This window comes from Brachyhypopomus gauderio, chromosome 2 (genome assembly GCF_052324685.1).
Source record: "Brachyhypopomus gauderio isolate BG-103 chromosome 2, BGAUD_0.2, whole genome shotgun sequence".
NCBI lineage: Eukaryota > Metazoa > Chordata > Actinopteri > Gymnotiformes > Hypopomidae > Brachyhypopomus > Brachyhypopomus gauderio.
The window spans coordinates 2,897,522-2,920,113 of record NC_135212.1 but is presented as its reverse complement, the minus strand read 5'-3'; the positions used below and the strand labels follow the sequence as shown (position 1 = coordinate 2,920,113).

Sequence of the window (22,592 nt, the reverse complement as noted above, 5' to 3'; positions counted from 1 at the left end):
ATGTCCAGTGAGTCTGTTTGGTTTAAGAGGCAACTATCATAACATGCCTTTCTGGATTATGGGACTGTATTGAGGTTGATGGGTGACATTACATAAATGCATGTTTTTGTTGTTTTTCCAGGTGTTCGCTGTGTTGACCTCACACAGTCCAGTGCTTTGACCATCCAACCTGGCCAGTCAGTGACCGTCACCTGTAAGGTGTCTTACTCAGTCACTGACTACGGCACAGGTTGGGTTCGGCAGCCCACAGGGAAAGGTCTGGAATGGTTTGCCTACGTGAGCACTGGTGGAAGCTTATCCTATAAAGATTCACTGAAACACAAATTTTCTGCTTCACGAGACACTTCCAGTAGGACAATAACACTTCAAGGCCAGAACCTGGAGACGGAAGACACAGCTGTGTATTACTGTGCTCGAAACCACAGCAGCTCATCCTGGTTGTAGGAGTGTACAAAAACTCTGCCATTCGCAAAGAGATCTGCCATTCGCAGAGACACCTTACACAAGAATTTGGCAATTCAGTCTGAATGTGCTAAAGGCTAAAGTACCTGTCAATCTCATATAAGGACAGGAATGTGCATTGATCCTTCCTCTATGCCTTAAATATCCATTATGGTGCCATCAGTGCACATTCCTGTTGTCCTTATATGATATGATCAAATATTTGATTAAATATTTGTACATTGCTGCTGTGATTGCACTCATTCACAATATCATAACCAGTTAACATTACTTTATCAACAGCAATATGTAAGCTTGTTCATTAGAAGGTAACAATAGGTGGTGCTAATGTTCAGCAAATAAATGTATCTTAGGGAAGAGGAAGCAGGTTGAACACCAGTTCTTACTTGTTTGACATTCACATAAATAAAACTGATATTTATTTGTTGTCCCACTAATAGTTTATCGCAGTGAGCTCCTATATTATTAGCAACAAAAACTTCAAGTTCAGATATAGACAAAGGACACGATAAACATACACTTGAATATACAGATGTTAACAAGCGCAACACATAATGCTAACAAGACTGATTTCACTTAGAGAATGGAGAAAATAGCAGTCAAACTTTTGCAGATAACACTGAACATCCTGGCCCAAATATTCAAATCAGTATTATATATTTATTTATCATCATGTGTCTAAAGATAATTGAGAGACAATCAATAAATGGCTTGCAAAGAGTTGCTCTGGACATGACAAATTTGTTCCCCAACACAGGATGATCCCTTTGCGATGATGTTTGAGTTCCACTTTATGCAAATGCTACTCAGTCCCTCTTCCATAATAAGGGCTGTGGGTCTGAGAAGGAGGAGAGGGGCTGAGTAGCTTCATTTCACTTCCAGGTTAAATCCATCAACAATGCTCTCATCAGCACTGCTGCTGTTGGGGACCGCAGCTTTCTGTAAGTGTCTCAGGTCAATTACTGTGTCTGAACTGGAAAGGTGTGTGTTTTAAGCTCGACGTGTCTGTTGTGTTACTGTCATTCTCCAGGTGGGGTTGGCTGTGTGGAGCTCACTCAGACAGCCTCTGTGGTGGTCAAACCTCGAGAGTCATTCTCCATCTCCTGTAAGATCTCGGTGTCAAGCTACTGTGTTAACTGGATACGGCAACCCACTGGAAAACCACTGGAGTGGCTTGGCTATCTGTGTAGTGGTGGTAGCACTAAAATCAAAGACACAGTAAAGAATAAGATCAGTTTCAGCCAGGACACATCCAGCAGCACCGTGTTTTTACGTGGCCAAAACTTTGAGACTGAGGACACAGCTGTATATTACTGTGCCAGAGAGACACAGCTGTACACAAGTGCAGCAGGCCTGTACCAAAACACCCCAGACAAATATCTAACAAAACAACCTTCAATAAAACCCTGTGACATCACAGTGAATATGTTGTAGCAGTTTGTTGTTGCAATTGTTTTTCTTGCTCTCTCTCCAAATGTACAATTTGTACACACACACACTATGTACACCGTATAAATGCTGTGCAAAGTGATATTACATTTACATTTACGGTATTTGGCAGACACCTTTATCCAGAGCGACTTACATTTTATCTTTTTTTTTTTTATACAAGTGAGCAATTGAGGGTTAAGGGCCTTGCTCAGGGGCACCTCAGTCATGGCCTCAGGTCTGGGAATCGAACCCACAACCCTCCGGTCACAAGACCACAAGACTAGTAGTTTCCTACCACTAGGCCATGACTGCCCTACATGATATCAGCATCATAATTCGTGAGGGCATAGAGTCTGCAAGATTTACTCAATTACTCAATTTACACGATTGTTTTATGACGGGGGAGAATTTGGCATGGCCCATAGATACTGGAGATCCACCCCTTACTCACATGGAGTTGGTACAGGCACACTGTGCCCACAGATTTAACTTCTCTGAGGTTTTAAGTTCACATGTGTTTTTTCAGCTTTTTGTGCATTTCTCAGACACCCAACAGGTATATCTAAACTAATTTATCTACACAGTCAGGTCTAAACCTGTCAAAACCTATTATCAATCAATCAATCAATCAAAGTTTATTTGTATAGCGCTTTTAACAACTCAAGTTGTCGCAAAGCAGCTTTACAGGGTTTACAAGGTTAACAATACTATGGGTCCAGAACCCTAATGAGCAAGCCAGAGGCGACAGTGGCGAGGAAAAACTCCCTATGATGGTGGGGAATAGGAAGAAACCTCGGGAGAACCAAGACTCAAAAGGGAACCCATCCTTCATTGGGCGGCCCGTTAACACACAAATACACAAGTCACACACAATTCACACAATCAGACTAGGTAAAAGGTAGAATTGAAAGTTCTGGGTTTTGATATTGTCACTGTAAATGTCTGTTGATGAATGCCAGGCTTTCATTCCGTGTCGGAGCAGTGATGCTGGTATTGTAGGCTCCAACTGCAGTGTTACTCCCCAGGTGAACCCCGGCATCAGCACATCCACCGGCAGCCAGACCATCCCCCAGGTGCCTGCAGGTGCCTGTATCCAATCGTCTTGTGTAGAGCCATGCAAGAAGATAGATAATACAGACTGAGTGGACATGAATTTAAACCACCGTTGATTTAAATGTACGTAGCTCACGTGCCAGTGAGTCTTCAACTGAAACTTCTCCAGTGACCACAGTTTAAAAAGTATATGGGCCACAGTATAAATATGTGAAATCAAGAAGCAGTAACAATACAGTGGACAAAAATTCCAGGTTTACTGCAGAATCCACCAATAAGGCAGCAGGCTTAGCAAAGTCTGAAGCAGATGCAAAAACAATCTGTGATCTCATACTGCTTATATGTTCATCTCAACATACGCACCTGAACCATACGCACCTGAACCAGAACCATACACACCTGAACCATACACACCTGAACCTGTAACATACACACATGAACCTGAACCATACACACCTGAACTTGAGCCGTACACACCTGAACCTGAAACATACACACCTGAACCTGAGCCGTACACACCTGAACCATACACACCTGAACCTGAACCATGCACACCTGAACCTGAACCATACACACCTGAACCTGAACCATACACACCTGAACCACACACACCTGAACCTCAACCAACCATTTTTGGGCCAGCTGCCCAAAAATGCCTTTCACATTCGTATGTCCATCCAATATACATTTTAGTACACTCACTGAAAGAAACAATTACATTTGTAATTATATATTATTCCTCATCATTGAATGTTGATTAAAGTATGTGTGTAGACTAAGCATCTCCATATTTGTATTTGAGAAGGTTTGAGTGTGTCTGTAAAAACTGGTTTCATAGCCTTTATGCAAATCACTGGTCCCTCACATAAAGCAACAGCAGAGAGATGGAGTGACTGTGCTGACCTCATCAACTGTGCACAGCACATTAGAGCAGCTCCTCCCTCTCCATCAGCCTCAACACAACCCTGAGTGATCATGCTGTCTGTGGCAATACTGCTGCATCTGCTCACCAGAATGTCCAGTGAGTCTGTTTGGTTTAAGAGGCAACTATCATAACATGCCTTTCTGGATTATGGGACTGTATTGAGGTTGATGGGTGACATTACATAAATGCATGTTTTTGTTGTTTTTCCAGGTGTTCGCTGTGTTGACCTCACACAGTCCAGTGCTTTGCCATCAGTGCACATTCCTGTTGTCCTTATATGATATGATCAAATATTTGATTAAATATTTGTACATTGCTGCTGTGATTGCACTCATTCACAATATCATAACCAGTTAACATTACTTTATCAACAGCAATATGTAAGTTGTAAATACCTCTTGGTTTGGTTCATTACTACATAGTAAACCATCACATTTGATGACTTTGAATGTCACTGTCCTGATTGGGGAAAATTCACACATCTCACTGCAGACAACAAAACACAAAACTGCAGGAGCCACACTGAGAACTGTGACCGAGTTCTTACTTGTTTGACATTTACATAAATAAAACTGATATTTATTTGTTGTCCCACTAATAGTTCATCGCAGTGAGCTCCTGTATTATTAACAACAAAAACTTCAAGTAAGCTTAGTTCAGATATAGACAAAGGACACGATAGACACACACTTGAATACACAGATGTTAACAAGCACAACACATAATGCTAACAAGACTGATTTCACTTAGAGAATGGAGAAAATAGTCAAACTTTAGCAGATAACACTGAACATCCTGTCTCAAGTATTCAAATCAGTATTATATATTATCATCGTGTGTCTAAAGATAAGAGACAATCAATAAATGGCTTGCAAAGAGTTGCTCTGGACATGACAAATTTGTTCCCCAACACAGAATGATCCCTTTGCGATGATGTTTGAGTTCCACTTTATGCAAATGCTACTCAGTCCCTCTTCCATATAAGGGCTGTGGGTCTGAGGAGGAGGAGAGGGGCTGAGCAGCTGCATTTCACTTCCAGGTCAAATCCATCAACAATGCTCTCATCAGCACTGCTGCTGTTGGGGACCGCAGCTTTCTGTAAGTGTCTCAGGTCAATTACTGTGTCTGAACTGGAAAGGTGTGTGTTTTAAGCTCGACGTGTCTGTTGTGTTACTGTCATTCTCCAGGTGGGGTTGGCTGTGTGGAGCTCACTCAGACAGCCTCTGTGGTGGTCAAACCTCGAGAGTCATTCTTCATCTCCTGTAAGATCTCGGTGTCAAGCTACTGTGTTCACTGGATACGGCAATCCACTGGAAAATCACTGGAGTGGCTTGGCTATCAGTGTAGTGGTGGTAGCACTAATGTCAAAGACTCAATGAAGAATAAGATCAGTGTCAGCCAGTACACATCCAGCAGCACCGTGTTTTTACGTGGCCAAAACTTTGAGACTGAGGACACAGCTGTATATTACTGTGCCAGAGAGACACAGCAGTACACAAGTGCAGCAGGCCTGTACCAAAACACCCCAGACAAATATCTAACAAAACAACCTTCAATAAAACCCTGTGACATCACAGTAAATATGTTGTAGCAGTTTGTTGTTGCAATTGTTTTTCTTGCTCTCTCTCCAAATGTACAATCTGTACACACACACACACACACACACACAGTATAAATGCTGTGCAACGTGATTTTTATCTCTTTTTTCATATATACAAGTGAGCAATTGAGGGTTAAGGGCCTTGCTCAGGGGCACCTCAGTCATGGCCTCAGGTCTGGGAATCGAACCCACGACCCTCCGGTCACAAGACCAGTTCTCTACCACCAGGCCATGACTGCCCTACATGATATCAGCATCATAATTCGTGAGGGCATAGAGTCTGCAAGATTTACTCAATTACTCAATTTACACGATTGTTTTATGACGGGGGAGAATTTGGCATGGCCCATAGATACTGGAGATCCACCCCTTACTCACATGGAGTTGGTACAGGCACACTGTGCCCACAGATTTAACTTCTCTGAGGTTTTAAGTTCACATGTGTTTTGTCAGTTTTTTGTGCATTCCTCAGACACCCAACAGGTATCTAAACTAATTTATCTACACACTGTAAGGTGTGTCAAAACCTATTTATAATATTATGTCAAATCTCTTTTTTGTATTTAACCCTCTATGGCATGAATTTTTATTTTAGGAGGAAAAAATTTTTTCATTCTAGTATTTGCTAGATTAGGGGTCCCTTATAATATATAAATAATAAAATTTGCCCCCCCACCCTCCTGCCCCCAGATTTCGGTTTGTTGCCTCAGGGCAACAAGACGCTATGAGGGTACTAAAACGCCAAGGTTTTCTGTAATTTTCATATAAGTGTATTGAGGTACAAAGAAGTATTAATCACATTAGAAGTTTTATTTCACAAATTCCACAAATGGTTTATCAATCTGTGGGTTAGAAATTAGCTGCAATGTGTGTTTGTGTTTCTGAATGTTTGTTCCTGTGGGGTACAGATTGAATCAATGTTTCCGTTTTTTTGGAAAGCACAAAGCACTGCTGTACCCAAGAACTACTCCAGTTCTTTAGTAGTGAGGTTAAGGGTCTGTTGGTATCACACTGAATGGCATATACAGGGGTTGGACAATTCAACTGAAACACCTTTCATTTTAGTGCGGAAGGTTTCATGGCTAAATTGGACCAGCCTGGTGGTCAACCTTCATTAATTGCACATTGCACCAGTAAGAGCAGTGAAGGTTCAATTAGCAGGGTAAGAGCACAGTTTTGCTCAAAATATTGCAATGCATGGGCATCCAGTGGTTCAAACATTGTATCCTGAAGACGGTGCCATGCATCAGGATGACAATGCACCAATACACACAGCAAGACTGGTGAAAGATTGGTTTGATGAACATGAAAGTGAAGTTGAACATCTCCCATGGCCTGCACAGTCACCAAATCTAAATATTGTTGAGCCACTTTGGGGTGTTTTGGAGGAAAGAGTCAGGAAACCTTTTCCTCCACCAGCATCATGTAGTTACCTGGCCACTAGAAGAATTCCCTTTGACCACTGTACAGGACGTGTATATGTAATTCCTAAGACGAATTGGCGCTGTATTGGCTGCAAAAGGAAGCCCTACATCATACTAATAGATTATTATGGTCTAAAACCAGGTGTTTCAGTTTCATTGTCCAACCCCTGTAAATTTGACTGCTCTATAATAACTTCCAGAATGCCTTCAGAAAAAATATCTGGAAGTGTTGATATAGGGACACAATATTGTCTGATTTTGGAAGGCTGGCCTGCAAATTAGTGATGTTGGGACTGTGGTGTGTTCTCCACCAAGGTATGTTTGAAACACCTTCCTCTGATACATCATTATCATCTTCATCTTCATCTGTTTTCAAAAGAAACCATAAAGCATAAAATTACAATAGGTCATATACAACTGTCATAGCCCGCTGATGCGCGCGCGCGCACACACACGCACACACACACACACACACATTCATAAACATTCATACACACACACACACACACACACACATTACATACAGTATGTTCAGTATGACTGGACCATCATCATCCAAATTTTCCCCGTCACTGTCCTCAATCTCACTGTCCTCACTGTCCTAAGGTTTGACCCTAACTGATGGATCATGTTCCTTACACCCATAACATGTTCTTGCATCCTTTTCCTGTGAGTAATGGTTGATAGGACAGCAAAAACAATGTTATGTAAATAACTGTGAGTCCCTGCACATCTCCATCCATGAACATGTCATTGTACAAACTAAAGTGGTCTAACTGCGCAATGTTGCCCTGAGGCAACGAATGAAAAACCTAAATTTTAGAATATAGATAAAGAGAAAAAGTGTCTTTACTCAATCAAATATGCTTTTTCACATATTCATGCACATCACAGATATTTTTTAATACAAATTTAAAACATTTAAACATGTGAAAAAGTGATATTGATCTTACCTTTTGCTAGCAGTGTGTCCAAGCATGCTATGCTCCAAAAAAGGAGTGCTCCACCCCCAGGTGAAAGACACACCCACACCCAGACCAATTTTTATTGGTGCCAGACTTATCAGCTGATTTAAAATGTGATGTTTTACCAAAAAAAATTTAAAGAGGCAGTGTGGGGGGAGAAATAGTGGTTTGTTGCCTGAGGGCTACACCATGCCATAGAGGGTTAACATCTGTTAGCAGCAAATTGAATAATGTATAATAAAATTTTCCATTTTGTTAAATCAGTAAGGTATGTAATTAAGCCAGGGTGCTTCAAATTACTACAGTAACCTCTCCACCATGACAAGAAAATTACTAAACAATCAAATTTAATAAATGTGGAAAATTGGTTTAAAAAAAGGTTGAAGATAAATGATCTCTGCAGTTTTATTTTACAGTTTTCTTCCAATGGTTTTGTAAAATGGTCAATAATTCAAACTGATTTATTCATATTTCAAAAAACCTTTACCTTTCCCAGAGAGACATTTCTAGTCATGAAATTATACCCATCTGCTCTTTAAATGCATCACCCGCTAAATTATTTAAATCATGACTTTTTTAGATTTTGCAAAATGACTCAGTCATCCTGTATGTGTAACGCATGGTGGAGGAGGCAGGCACAACGACGATTACGGTGAACATGTAGTTTGATGTGAAACACACAGGTGAAATCTAGCACAGTAGCGCAAGCACATACACTGACAACTCACGCTGGCACGAACTCAAGACCAAGACGAGCACAAGACACACGCGAACGCACATTAAATAGGTGATTAACACAGACCCTCGTGATCTCGAGACAAGGCACAGGTGCGACTACGAACACGCTCACAAACAACCCACACCCACGGAAATATATACATGGACGTAACGGCACGCAGACGACATAACGACACGCCCACAGGGAAGGGTCCGGAGCTGTGACCGTGACAGCTGTAACGTGTAATATTGGCACTCCTAGATCGCTTCTCAGCCAATCACATTGTAGGGTCGGAACTAACTGTGGTATAATGCTAAATAATCTAAGCAGATAATCCCCTAAATTTTGATTTAGGATCCATCATACCAGTAAAAACAATTTACATTGTTGTTTATAAAGTGAACAACAATTGCATTTTTGTAAGTTCTTTGTTGTGGCTGTCATGGTACTTCGGCCCCAGGACACGCCCACCCCTGTGCACACACCCACTCAAGGCCTATTTCACTCCCTGTAACAAGCCAGAAGCAGGATACTGGGTTGGATCCATGTGCAGGTATTTTAAATAAGATAAACAGACAGTCTGAACCAAGAAGGCGTAACACAGACAGGCAAAAGGTCAAAAATGTAGAATTTCCAAAAACAGCAAACTTATCCAAAAAAGGGCAAATACAAGGTCAAAGTCAAAGTCCAATTTATTTATATAGTACTTTTCACAACACACGTTGTCACAAAGCAGCTTTACAATCGTATGGGTCCAGATCCCTAATGAGCAAGCCAAATGTGACAGTGGCTAGGAAAAACTCCCTATAGGGTGGGGATTAGGAAGAAACCTCGGGAGGTCAGCAAAACACGTGCAGAGATCATACAGAGAAAGGCTCAGAGATATAAACCCTTGGTATGCACACACAAGGTAATGGCAATATGTGACCTGTCTATGGACCAAGAAAGGTATTTGTACACATAGTGTTTAATAGAGTGGATTCAGGTGTGAGTAACCATGACAGCCCTAGTATTCAGATGAGGTAGACTACTGGTTGCGAATATATTAATTATGGGACTATGTATTACTCGTTTCTGCATCTTAATGATGATGCTAACAAACGGTACCTTTATCTGTTTGTATCATTAACATCTTTACAGTTTTTGTGCAATATCACATGGATGGATGAGGCTCCTGCTGTTATAAAGCAACCAAGAGAATCAAAATCTCTTGTAAAATCACTGGCTTTACAATGACTGATTACTACATCTACTGGATACGGCAGAAACCAGGAAGAGCACTGGAGTGGATTAGGAGAATAAACTCTGGTAGCAGCTCAGATCCTCTATATGCCGACTCCATGACTCAAAACTAGAGGACTAAATACACACATTGATTAACAAAACTAAACAAGGACCAGCTGACAGTGCTTACAGGGGGCAGGGCTACTAGTAACAAGGGCATGAACAAAAACAAGAACAAACATACGGAAACAAAACCAAAATAAAGACATGAGGGACACGAGGGGTGGAGCCAGACACAGACAAACAAGTCAAAATGACAAACAGTGAATATGTTTCATGTGTTATCATTCAAGACCCTATTTCTCTTTTTTAATGAACATTTAATTTTCTTGAATATTCTGTAAAGCTCTTTTATTAGGATCTATGAGCATGGTAAACAATATGGATAATGAAGTTGTTTCTTCTTGTTGTTGTTGTTATTATTTAATAGTAATAGTAGTAGGAAAAGATAAAAGAAATGCATCAACAACTAAGCCTATTCCTGTATGTCTATGAGGAGGAGCATTTGATTGGCTAGGTTCACTCCCAAACTCTGTCTATTGGCTAAGAGAGTGAAGATGCAAATGTACAATTGACTTCCAGTTATATAATTACTAGTCAGTCTCTTTACTGATTTATTGCTCACACCACATGACATTATAAATAAACATTTATACTTTTATTTATAAAAGAGTTTGATATGGGCCTAAGGGTTATTTGGTGTTGTGTCTATATACTGATGTTATCAGCAGGTAAGTTGCATCATCTTTCATGTGGGAAATGTTGCATTGACATTTTTATGAATCTTTCTGAATATTTTTTAATTTTTCTATTTTGATAAGCTATTAGTCATGCTGAGATTCGACTGGACCAGTCTCCTGCTGAGGTTAAGAGACCTGGAGAACATGTGAAGATCACCTGCAAAATAAGCGGTTATAGCATGACTAGCTACAACATCCACTGGATAAGGCAGAAACCAGGGAGAGGTCTGGAGTGGATGGGCAGGATGAATACTGGCAACAATGCAGCAACATATGCCGACTCCATAACAGGACAGTTCACCATGACTGAGGACGTTCCCTCCAGCACACAGTTCTTAGAGGCCAAGAGTCTGACAGCAGAGGACACTGCTGTTTATTACTGTGCTCGACAGACACAGTGGCTGTAGTTGGTGAAGCAGCTGTACTAAAACCAAAGTGAAAGTCACTGTCACTGAACACAGTGAAGCTACAGCAGGAACAAATGGTGAGAACATGGAGTGTTAGAGCTCATCTTTAATGTTCCTATTAGGTATTTCTCACATATGAATACAACCCCTGGCAAAAAGTATGGAATCACCAGTCTGGGATGAGCACTCATTCAGACATTTTATTCTGTAGAACAAACTCAGGTCAAAAACATGATGCAATAATAAAGTCATTCCAAAGTGCAACTTGTTGGCTTTCAGAAACACTAAAATAAAAATAAAAACATTGTGGAAACAAAGTTAATGTTACTTTTCTTGAGCAAGCACAGGAAAAAATATGGAATCACTCAATTCTGAGTAAAAAAATATGGAATCATGAAAAACAGATAAACAAAAGCACATTCAAAATACATCACTAGTATTTAGTTGCACCACCTTGTGCTTTTAACGCGGCTTGCAGTCTCTGAGGCATGGACTTGATGAGTGACAAACAGTATTCTTCATCAATTTGGTGCCAACTCTCTCTGATAGCAGTTACCAGATCAGCTGTGCAGGTCGGAGCCTTCTTGGGGACCATTTTTTTTTCAATTTCCACCACATTTTAATTGGGTTGAGATCTGGACTATTTCAGGCCATGACATGGACTGAATGTGTCTTTCTCCAAGGAATGCCATCACTGTTTTTGCCCTATGCATTGTCATCTTGGAAAATTATTTCATCATCTCCAAACATCTGTTCAATTGAAGGGATGAGAAAACTGTCCAAAATGTCAATGTAAACTTGTGAATTGATAGAAGAATTAACCACAGTCATCTACCCAGTGCCTTGGCCTGACATGCAGCCCCATATCATCAAGAACTGTGGAAATTTGGTTGTTTTCTTCAGGCAGTCCGCTTTATAAATCTCACTGGAACGGCACCAAACTAAAGTTCCAGCATCATCACCTGGTCCAATGCAGGTTCTTGACTCATCACTGAAGATAATTTTCATCCTGTTATCCACGGTCCATGATTGCCTTTCCTTAGCACATTGCAGTCTTGTTCTTTCCTGATTAGGTGTCAATTATGCTTTTCTTTTAGATTTCATGTATTGAAATCCCATTTCCTTTAGGCGATTTCTTACAGTTTGGTCACATACATTGGCTCCAGCTTCCTCCCATTTATACTTCATCTGTTTAGTTGTACTTTTTCAGTTTTTAAGACAAATGGCATTAAGTTCTTTGTCTTGATGCTTTGAGGTCTTTCTTGGTCTACCAGTATGCTTGGCTTTAACAACCATCCCATGCTGTTTGTATTTGGTCCATATCTTGGATACAGCTAACTGTGAACAGCTCACATCTTGTAGTTTATTTCATTTAAAACATTTACATTGACCATTTTGATATTATTTATTTTATTACCACAAAACAATACAATAAAATACAAACTAAACCAACATTTAGAATACTTATCATTTTGATCCGTACATTGGTAATATCTGACTGGGCCTTGTGCTACTTTGTGTTCAACAAATTGGGCCCCGAGTTCAAAAAGGTTAAGAACCCCTGTACTAGGGAACACATTCTGTCTTAAGAGACACAATAATAAAAGCATGTTCTCTGTTATATAAGTACTGTTCAAGTGTTATATGCAGTTCAATGCTGATTTGCATCTGTAATGTGCAATTTGTATTCTTGACCTGTGTCAGGGTTAAGCACACACCCCCTCATTAGGACACAGATATAAATGGCTTTACCTACTGAACCACTGGTATGTCTGATTTCTCTCACTGAAGACATTGAGATTGTAGTGATGAATATGTTGCAATATGGAATTCTTCTTACTTTTGTTTCATGTGAGAAACCTCTAATCATAACGACAACATTTAAACAGGCACTTTTAATATTACATTGTTTCTGACATCTGTAATTTGCCCTGTTTTTCAGTGGTTTATGGTCAGTCGTTGACCTCCTCTGACTCTGTGGTGGGGAGACCAGGAGAGTCCATCACTCTGTCCTGTACTGTGTCGGGATTCTCAATGGACATCTACTATATCCACTGGATCTGTCAGAAACCAGGAAAAGCACTGGAATGGATTGGGCGCATTGATAGTGGCACAGACACTGCATTTGCCCAGTCTCTCCAAGACCAGTTCTCCATCACTAAAGACACCAGCAACAACATGGTGTACCTACAGGTGAAGAGTCTGAAAACTGAAGACACGGCTGTTTATTACTGTGCACGACACTCACTGTGACACAACAAGCCAATGAACTGTTCAAAAACCGTTAAACTATGAACTAGTGGAGTTACTGAGGCACGACTAACCAGACCAAACAAGTACCTTTTACAAATGTGGTTCAGAGCTTGAACAGGATCATCTATCCATCCATCCATCCATCCATTATCTGAACCGTTTAATCCCGCTAGTCGGGGTCACGGGGGGGCTGGAGCCAATCCCAGCATCTTCGAGCGAAGGCAGGGTACACCATGGGCAGGTCGCCAGTCCACCGCATGGCCAACACACATGCACGGACTCACACCTACGGGCAATTTAGAGTGATCAATCAACCTAACACGCATGTCTTTGGACTGTCGGAGGAATCCGGAGTACCCGGAGGAAACCCACGCAGGCACAGGGAGAACATGCAAACTCCACACAGGGAAGCCCAGACCGAGAAGCTGGTGTATTTTTCAGACGTGTGGACTCGAGTCACATGAGACTTGCGACTTGACTTAGACTTTACTGACTTGGACTTGGAATCGGACTTGAGCTTTAAGACTTGAAAAGACTTGAAATCCTTATTTTAACTAGGGTGACCAGATTTGGGTTTCTGAAAAGGAGGACACCTTTTACAAATTTATTTTTTAGTGGCTTGTGTGTCAATAGTTGACGGGGGTGGTTGCGTGTGTCAAACCCTAGCCGTCGGATTGGCTACCATGTATGTCAATCAAAATACAACCGTCAGTGCAGACCGTCATTCATCCACTACTTTTTAATGTCATGCGATCTACCCACACTTCCTTCGCAAAATACCAGATGATTTTGAAATTCCCCCCGGGCATTTTTTTAGGTCTCAAAAGTAGGACATGTCCACAGACGGACGCACGAATGAACGAACGAAAGTCACTGAGGCGAGGGTGGGGGCTGTAGGTGACGACGACAATTGCGACATCTCACTCAAGCAAACCGAAACACTCAAACGCCTAACGTTAGTTAGTCTGACTAACTTAATATACTACTAATCAACTGCATCAATTGTGTTAAATATTGAAATTACATCTGGTGACTTGACTAGGACTTGAAGTTTAAGACTTGGGACTTGACTCGAGACTTGATTGTATTGACTTGGGACTTGACTCGAGACTTGATTGTGAAGACTTGAGACTTACTTGTTACTTGCAACTTAGTGACTTGTTCACATGTCTGGTATTTTTAATGTTAGCAATTTCTTGTAAGTTCCACCATTTTTTATTTTGTTACAGTTTTTTTCAACTGTTTACACACTAAATCTTTTCTTCTCACACAATTTTCTAAACATGCCCTTCAAACACCATAACCCCACACCAAATCTGCAAAACCATACACTAACTCTCAGTGTCTGACTCAGTTTTCAATTTCCAAACACACATGTTGCAAAACTCTACACACAAGTTTCTACCTAACACACAAAGATCAAACAGGAAGTTACTTGATTTCATCTTTCAAACACAACCTATCAAAATGCCACACTAAATCACGAGTGCTTCACTCCCACTTCTCACATGTGTAAGCACTCATTACTTTATTGAACACCAACGAATCATTGGCTAAGTATAGGCCTATAAATAGGTCAAATGTCAAGTTGTCTGTTTTGAACCATGAATGACAACGAAGAGAGAGGCAGGAGAGTTGGTAGAGGCAGAGAACATCCACGAGGAGTTCGGCTTCGAGGAGGAGGAGGAGTTGGAAGGGGAGGAAGAGGACGAGTTGGACAGGGAAGAGGACAAGGGCAAAGAAGGGAAGCAAGAAGAGCTGTCTCAGATGAGATTAGGGCTACATTGGTTGATCATGTGATCAACCATGGGTTGACCATGAGAGAGGCTGGACTGCGGGTCCAGCCAAACTTGAGTCGACTCACGGTGGCAGCCATAATCCGAACATTCCGAAATGAGAACAGGTATGCAGCTATATCATATAAACATAATTATTTCAGCACAACTGTAAAATGCATACAATTATTCCTCTTATATCATGTACTTTACTGTACTGCATTTCATGATGCATGAATGGTCAGTGTGATTATCATACTATCCCATGATGTAGCTTACTGCAGGAAGACATTTTAGACTTTATGACATACCACACATTCACTATGCTTCTGTATCTTCTACAGAGTGGAAAGACAGAGGAATCGTGGAGGGCGAGGGCGCAAATTTACTGAAGAGCAGGAGACTGCGATTATAAATATGGTATTGGCAAATAATGCCATTAGAATCCACGAGATCCAGTACCACATAGTGAACGATGCAACTGTTTTCCATAACATCGACACAGTAAGCTTGTCCACTATCCATCGTATCCTGCAGAATAATCACTTACATATGAAGCAGCTATATAGGGTCCCATTTGAAAGGAACAGCATCAGAGTGAAGAACCTGCGTCATGACTTTGTGGAAGTATGTATGCAAAACTACGTCCAGTACATTAGACTTGCACATATCAAGACAGATTGTTGGGTTGTGCACATGTGTGTAAATATATATTCTTGTCTCTTACAGAGAATTTTGGAGATGGATGCAGATGCAAATGTCCGCCATGAGTATATTTATATAGATGAGGTGGACTTGAACCCCACTTAGACCAGGAGAAGGGGGAGAAATGTCATTGGTCAAAGGGTCATTGTGAATGTCCCAGGACAACGTGGGGGAAACATTACAATGTGTGCTGCCATTCCCAATAATGGTGTCCTGCATCACCATGCAACACTTGGTCCTTACAACACTGCTCATATCATAACTTTTCTGGATGCAATTCTCAATATTCTTGTCCAAGTTCGGCAGAATGTAGATCAACAAAGTTTTGTGTTCATATGGGACAATGTCAGTTTTCATCGGGCACATCTGGTCCAGAACTGGTTTGTGACCCATCCTCACTTCTCTGTTCTGTACCTGCCTCCATATTCACCTTTTCTCAATCCAATTGAGGAGTTCTTCTCCACCTGGTGCTGGTGGGTAGATGATCATCATCCTCATGCTCATATTCCACTTCTTGAGGCGATGGAGGAAGCGTGTGGCGACATTGATGCCTCTATTCAAGGATGGATGCGCCACGCAAGGAGGTTCTTCCCTCAGTGTTTAGCAAGAGAGGACATACAGTAGCCCATACCCTCACCACAGACCAGCCCATACCCTCACCACAGCCAACACCCCCCAACCCATACCCTCACCACAGTCAACACCCCCCAGCCCATACCCTCACCACAGCCAACACCCCCCCATACCCTCACCACAGCCAACACCCCCCCATACCCTCACCACAGTCAACACCCCCCCATACCCTCACCACAGCCAACACCCCCCAACCCATACCCTCACCACAGCCAACACCCCCCAACCCATACCCTCACCACAGCCAGCACCCCCCCATACCCTCACCACAGCCAACATCCCCCAGCCTATACCCTCACCACAGCCAACATCCCCCAGCCCATACCCTCACCACAGCCAACATCCCCCAGCCCATACCCTCACCACAGCCAACACCCCCCCATACCCTCACCACAGCCAACACCCCCCAACCCATACCCTCACCACAGCAAACACCCCCCAGCCCATACCCTCACCACAGCCAACACCCCCCAGCCCATACCCTCACCACAGCCAACACCCCCCAGCCCATACCATCACCACAGCCAACACCCCCCAACCCATACCCTCAACACAGCCAACACCCCCCAACCCATACCCTCACCACAGACAACACCCCCCAGCCCATACCCTCACCACAGCCAACACCCCCCAGCCCATACCCTCACCACAGCCAACACCACCCCCCATACCCTCACCACAGCAAACACCCCCCAGCCCATACCCTCACCACAGCCAACACCCCCCAGCCCATACCCTCACCACAGCCAACACCCCCCAGCCCATACCCTCACCACAGCCAACACCCCCCAGCCCATACCCTCACCACAGCCAACACCCCCCAACCCATACCCTCAACACAGCCAACACCCCCCAACCCATACCCTCACCACAGACAACACCCCCCAGCCCATACCCTCACCACAGCCAACACCCCCCAGCTTTTTCAGACATATGTTTGGTGTCTGTCCAACTTCATGTGGTGGATGGATTTTTTTTTTCTGCACTGTACAAATATTGTAACAGCAGCAAATTATTTGGAAAAAATAAATATGTTGGGTTTGAAAACTGTTTATGTGTGTTGTGAGTATTTCACCTTCTCTCTGCACTTTTGAATAACATAGAATCCCATGAATGAAAGAAGAGCTTTAGGTTTTGATCAACAGTGTGTACATGATGAGTCCAAAATGTCATATTATGACAAAGGTGTTGGCAATGTGATGTCAGTGCTTGCTTTTGAGATGTGTTTATGACATTTTGAATGTGGTGTGTCATTTTGCTGGAGATTTGAGGCATTTTGCATTTTGTGTGAGCAATTGTGAGTTTTGTGTGTAGAGTTTTGAAAAATAGACACAGATCTTGGAAAATGTGTGTAAACAGTTGTAAAAAACTGTAATAAATTATGCATCAGTCTCTCATAACATCAGGCAGTTTGTTCTAATCACATTATTTCTTACCAGTTTCTTAAAAAGTGGAATAGATCAACACATTTATGACACCTTCAGAAACACATTAAGCTGACAAGACAGAATCTGCAGACCAGAAATCATCAACAAATATGAACAATGCACAAATCTGTCATATGTCAAATGTCATATGTCATAATAAGTAAAGTGTAAATAAAAGAGTTAATATGCTCAAATATTGCTCTTTACTTTTCTCCAGCCTGATGGTTCTAATCCAAGAAATCATACAATTGGAAAAACAGTTAAAACTGTTTAATGATGCTGATGGTAACATATAAATTTAAAATCAACAAGAGGTGTAGAATAGAACAATAGAAGAGATAACAAAGCCACAGGTGAGAACACTTGAAGCAATGATCACAGGGCACAGCAAGATACAAAATCACATTAAACACAAGACACATAGCACATCAACCCTGAGAACTTTGACAGAGTAGGCAGAAAAAAAATGCTTAAAAATAGCAATTTAACTGATTAATAAAGAGGATTTCACATGAATTCTATAGGCTGATTGTCATGTGACCAAGCTAGAGGAACTCCACTTCCCAGAATTCCCAGCACCATTTGCCTCATTCTGCATCTACTAATTATTCGTTCTTCTCCTGTTCCTTATCACCATGTGCTATAAAACCTTACTGCACATTCAGTGTCATTGTGAAGTATTGCTGACTACGCTAATGATTATCCAGCAATGGAAAGACTGATCGTGCATGTCGGCTTTAGCTATGTTTACAAACAACAGTCTGAGTTTCTGAAACTGGATTTTAACCATCTGCTTGACATTCTGGAGTTTTCCCAGTCTGAAGTGTTCATTTCTGGACCAATACCAACTGGACGTCGAGGCAGTGGTCACTTTACCAGACTGCTGGCTCTAAACAGCTGGCTCACTACAGCCTGTGCACATCGGAAGGTAAACTTCATTGACAATTTCAACATCTTTTTTCAGCGTCCTGAGCTCTTTAAACCTGATCCGCTTTACCCTAACAAGGCTGGGACTCAAATGCTTGTAGATAATCTAATGTATGGAATCACTCACATGCGGAATCTGCACCCAACCGCCAGCAGTAACGTCAGTAATGTCAGTCAAAGGAGCCCACCATCTCCTGTCAGAGAATCTGTCCACAGTCTCAGAGGTAAACTCCAGGAGATTGAAGAGGTTCTGCAACACTACAGTCTGTAGTCTTGTAGGAACTCACCTACTTCTCCTGCACACTCAGTGAATACTCAGGTCTGACACACTGGAACCCATGCTCCTAGTCAGTGCTACATTCCAGTTATTTTAAATAGCCGGTGGCATGGCTCTCAGAATCGAAATTAAAATGTAATCACAAGAAAACATAGTAATACAAAACATTGTAACAAACAACATTTGATCCCAGTGAAATGCACAAGTGATGTATGCTATGCTGATCAAACACATCAAGTCTTCAAAGTCTACTTACTAAATGTCCGCTCACTCACAAACAAGTCTTTTATAATAGCTAAATTAATTTAAGATTATTGTCTGGACTTTCTTTTTCTAACAGAGACTTGGCTTGATAGCAATGGAGCAATAGTGCTAAATGAAGCTTCGCCTCTCGACTTTAACTATTTTAATGTCTCTAGAGTAAATAAGAGAGGTGGGAGTGTTGCATGTTTTTACCATAAAGCATTCCACTGTAAGCAGATCTCATTAGGGGAACATCCTATTGTTACGGTACAGCCCCTGACCCCTCCCTTTTGGGCGTGTGTTTACGTTGTCTACGTCTAGTCCCCTGCGTCTGTTCTTCATGGATGTGGATGTGTCTAAGTGAGTTCATTGGTCTCACCTGTGGCTCGTCTCGTTAACACTTGGGGCTTATGTGGTTTGTCTATTTCGCACAGTTTCCCGTGCTCGTCTTTGTCAGTGTTAAAGTCATACATGTTATACGTGTGCTGTCTGCACTATTTTTGTAATAAAGTAACGTTCATGCTTGAAGATTGGACTTTGTGTCTCGTCCTTCTTGCGCACCCCGACGTCACACCTATGTTTGAATATCTGGCAGTACAACTCAACAGTACTTATTCAGTTCTTTTGATTGTTATCTATCATCCTCTCAGACTACATACAGCTTTTCTTGAAGATTTTGCAGAAATGCTTTCTAGGATTTTAATTATATTGATTATGTTTTAATTGCTGGGGATGTTTTAATTGCGGCCACATTTTAGATTTGATAATTTCTAAACGCATAGAGGTTAATAATGCTGAAATTACTGATGTTGTAATCTCTGATCATTTTGGTGTATTTTTCAATATGTCATTATCTATTAGAACACTCAGTGAAAAGCATACAATAACCAAGCGTTATCTCAGTGCTGGCAGTGCCGTGGCCTTCACAGACATGATACAGTCCCTCCCTCCTCTCTCAGAAAATGGGAATGAGTTAGTTGAAACATTCACACACAGTTAGGAACTGTATTGATGTTGTGGCACCAAAGGTAACTAAAATAATCTCTTGTAAAATTAAGGTGCCCTGAAGAAACACTCCATCTATTGTAAAATTTAGGCAAGATTGTAGGCTGAGAGATGTTGGCGAATTCAAAATTGCAAGTAAATTTTGATATTTATAAAACAACATTGCAGAATTGCAACAGTGAAGTGAAATCGGCAAGGACAAACTACTTCTGTACCTTCATCGATTCATCCAATAATAACTCAGCTGTCTTGTTCAGAAGTATAGATCAGCTAGTAAACCCCACCTCCTGTGTCTTCCCTGAGACTGTTTCAGTTGAAAAATGTGATGAGTTTGCAATATCTTTTAGGGACAAGATTACTAGTATAAGGCAGAACATAGCAAGAAGCACTAATAGACTATCAACCCTTAGGCTATATCAGTTACTCAGCCTAAATTTAATATGTCTTATTTCCAAGAAGTTGACATGGTAACACTACTTGATGTGATTTCATCAATAAAATCCTCTACTTGTGAACTGAACCCTTTACGAACATGCTTTTTCAAGCAGATTCTGAACTCATTTGTTAATGAAGTTCTAAAGATTGTTATTCAGTCTCTGCAACTGGGAGAATTCCCTAATATTTTTAAAACTGCAATGGTTAAACCACTATTAAAGAACAGAAATCTTGATCCCACAATTCTCAATAATTATCAACCTATATCTAACCTTTCCTTTCTTAGCAAAATCATTGAAAAAGTTGTGTCAATCCAGTTGAATGATCATGTCAAAGTAAATCAAATAAATGACACTTTTAAATAAATGACCTGCGAATGAATAAGGATGCAGGCAAACTTTCAGTCTTTTTTCTGCTAGATTTAAGCGCCGCTTTTGACACCGTTGATCATGAAATACTTCTTGATCGACTACAGAGCTGGGTAGGCCTTAGTGGCTTAGTCTTAGACTGGATTAGATTGTATCTAACTGGGCGTGATTACTATGTAGCATTAGGTACCTCTTTCTCCACACGTCAAAAAATAACTTGTGGCACCCCCCAAGGATCAATTCTTGGGCCAGAGCTGGCCCTGACCAATGTGGTGCCTTAGGTGAGATTTTGGCTGGTGCCCCCTGCATGATCAGAGCCGGCCCTGACCAATGTGGTGCCCTAGGCGAGATTTTGGTTGGTGCCCCCTGCACTATCATCGGGTTGATTGAATTAGTATTAAAGAAACAAATAAAAAGCAAATGAATTTTAAACATTACCATATAACAATAAATAAATATAAAGGTGTTGCACAATTTATTATTTTTTTACTATTTTACATAAAGTAGTGCAGAGAACAACTTTTAAATATTAATAATAAAAAATAATAAAAAAAACAACTACAACCAGTGCAAATCAGTGCAATATGCCTACTGCAACATTGTTATTATTTCAAAAGTGCATCTTCAATGAACAGAGGAGCACATGTGTGTTTTAATATATAATTATTTTAATTTGAGGAGTTAAGATAATAATAGCACCTACTAGGATTGGGCAGTATGATGACTTAATTGTAAAATTGTGGCAGTATATTAACCACGTGACGTGATGTGCCAAATCTGTTCTTTGAAAAATGGGGCATTTAAGACCTTTTGCGCATCCATTAAAAAGATCTGTGGGTGGGGTCATCAGTTGGAGGTCACTGATTGGTTATGGAGTGGCGGTGTTCACTAAGATCATATAGAGGGGAAAAAAGCCACAATGACAATGAGTGTCATTTGTGAGTCAAGCGAGCTGGTTTCAAAGAAAAACACCACTGCTACAGATTGGCAACATTTTGGATTTGTTTCAATAAAAATGAGAGCCAGCAAGCCTATATGAGTCAGTGTGTAAGATCTGCTTACAAAAATTCTCCGCCAAAGATGAGAACACATCAAATATACATTCTCATATTAAAACTAAGCACCATCCAATTACAATTCAGCAGGTGCTAGAAAAGTCCCAACTCGGTTACCACTTTAATTGGAGCTTTTGCTAAATACAAAAAATACAAAAGAGACGATAGAAGGTGAGGTGTATTTTCTTCTTTAGCAATGCTGTGATGATGAATGAAGAAGTCTCCGCCGACACTGTCTTAGTTGTCAATAATAAGTTTATTACAAAAAAGAACAGCATCAAATCAAGCAGCATGGTCTTGCTTGAGAGAGGTCTGGTGCCAATTGTGAATCTCCTCTCTCGAACACTGCCAGTCTACCCATATTTATATGCGAGTTAAACAAAGAAGTCATAGGGTCCCTCACATCTGTAAACCATCAAACATATTGATAAAGGAAACCGAGTAGGGTGAGAAAGGGCCCACCAGACCTTTGACCCCTGA

At 41.2% G+C, this 22,592-nt stretch overlaps 1 pseudogene; it reads left to right on the top strand.

Annotated features, from left to right (window-relative positions):
* On the top strand, positions 1-444 carry LOC143508972 (Ig heavy chain V region 5A pseudogene; annotated as a pseudogene).
* Positions 445-22,592: the final 22,148 nt, after the last annotated feature.